General features: G+C 30.3%; 1 non-coding gene across 1 annotated transcript; it reads right to left on the minus strand.

The window, feature by feature from the left end:
- Positions 1-1,786: 1,786 nt before the first annotated feature.
- LOC112767695 (small nucleolar RNA R71) lies at positions 1,787-1,894 on the minus strand. Its single transcript, XR_003185137.1, has one exon. It is a non-coding gene; the product is annotated as a small nucleolar RNA R71 (small nucleolar RNA).
- Between the last annotated feature and the right edge of the window lie 327 nt (positions 1,895-2,221).

The following is a 2,221-nucleotide window of genomic DNA, read 5'->3' on the forward strand; positions in this document are numbered from 1 at the left end:
TCTTCATGATCTTCAAGTTGTTCTTGGCCAGTCTTCTTGTTTGGTCTTCATATTTTCTTGTTTTGTGTCTTTTCTTGTTTTTCATATGCATTTTCAATTTGTTAATGTTTAAAGAATAAAAATTAAGTTTGGTGTCTTGCATGTTTTCTTTTCTTGAAAATTTTTCAAAAATAAGTTCTTGGTGTTCATCTTGACATTCAAAGTGTTCTTGGTGTTCATCTTGACATTCATAGTGTTCTTGCATGCATCACATGTTTTGATCCAAAATTTTCATGCATTGAGTCTTTTTATTGTTTTTCTCTTTCATCATTAAAAATTCAAAAATAAAAAAAATATCTTTCCCTTATTTCACTCATAAATTTCAAAAATTTGGATTGACTTTTTCAAAAGTTTTTAAAATCCAATTGTTTCTTATGAGTCAAGTCAAATTTTCAATTTGAAAATCTTATCTTTTTTAAAAATCTTTTTCAAAAAAATCAAATCTTTTTCATTTTTCTTTCATAATTTTCGAAAATTTCAAATTAATTTTCAAAATCTTTTTTATTTCATATTTTCGAATTTAATACCAACATTTAATATGATTGATTCAAAAATATTAAGTTGTTACTTGCCTATTAAGAAATGTTCAATCTTTAAATTTTAAAATCATATCTTCTAGTTTCTTATTAGTCAAGTAATCAACTTTAACTTCAAAAATCAAATCTGTTTAATTTTCTTTTCAAATCTTTTTTAAATTAAATTTTTCAATCATATCTTTCAATCATATCTTTTTCAAAATCAATTTCAAAATCTTTTCTAACCTTTTATCTTTTTAAATTGATTTTCAAATCTTTTTTTAATCAATCCTATCTTTTTGTTTCAATCATATCTTTTTCAAAACTACCTAACTAATTCTCTCTAATTTTCGAAAATCACCTTCCTCTTTTTCAAAATTCCTTTTTAATTAACTAATTATTTTAATTTTTAATTTTAATTTTATTTCTTTTCTAATTTTCGAATTTTATTTTAATTTCAAATTAAAAACAAAAATATTTTTATTTTAATTTGTTTAATTTTCAAAAATTCTTCTCTCTCACCTCCTAATTATTTATTTATTTACTAACACTCCTCTTCATCTAAGAATTTGAACGTACTCCTCACCCTTGTGTTTGGATTCTCCATCTTCTATTCCTATCTTCTTCTACTCATATAAAGGAATCTCTATACTGTGACATAGAGGATTCCATATTTTCTTTGTTATTTCCTTCTTTGTCATATGAGTAGGAACAAGGATAAGAACATTCTTGTTGAAGCTGATCTTGAACCTGAAAGGACTCTGAAGAGGAAGCTAAGGGAAGTTAAAGCACAACTCTCTGGAGAAAATCTGACTGAAAATTTCAAAAAAGAAGGAGACATGGCCGAAAATAATAACAATGCAAGGAAGATGCTTGGTGACTTCACTGCACCTAATTCCAATTTTCATGGAAGAAGCATCTCAATCCCTGCCATTGGAGCAAACAATTTTGAGCTTAAACCTCAATTAGTTTCTCTGATGCAACAGAACTGCAAGTTTCATGGACTTCCATCTGAAGATCTTTTTCAGTTCTTGACTGAATTCTTGCAGATCTGTGATACTGTTAAGACCAATAGGGTTGATTCTGAGGACTACAGGCTTATGCTTTTCCCGTTTGCTGTAAGAGACAGAGCTAGAGTATGGTTAGACTCTCAACCTAAAGATAGCCTGAACTCTTGGGATAAGCTGGTCACGGCTTTCTTAGCCAAGTTCTTTCCTCCTCAAAAGCTTAGTAAGCTTAGAGTGGATGTTCAAACCTTTAGACAGAAAGAAGGTGAATCCCTTTATGAAGCTTGGGAGAGATATAAGCAACTGACCAAAAAGTGTCCTTCTGACATGCTTTCAGAATGGACCATTCTGGATATATTCTATGATGGTCTATCTGAACTATCAAAGATGTCATTGGACCATTCTACAGGTGGATCCATCCACCTAAAGAAAACGCCTGCAGAAGCTCAAGAACTCATTGACATGGTTGCTAATAACCAGTTCATGTACACTTCTAAGAGGAATCCTGTAAGTAATGGGACGCCTCAGAAGAAGGGAGTACTTGAAATTGATACTCTGAATGCCATATTGGCTCAGAACAAAATATTGACTCAGCAAGTCAATATGATCTCTCAAAGTCTGAATGGATTGAAGGAATCATCCAACAGTACTATAGAGGCA

This window comes from Arachis hypogaea, chromosome 17 (assembly GCF_003086295.3).
Source record: "Arachis hypogaea cultivar Tifrunner chromosome 17, arahy.Tifrunner.gnm2.J5K5, whole genome shotgun sequence".
In the NCBI taxonomy this organism is placed as follows: domain Eukaryota; kingdom Viridiplantae; phylum Streptophyta; class Magnoliopsida; order Fabales; family Fabaceae; genus Arachis; species Arachis hypogaea.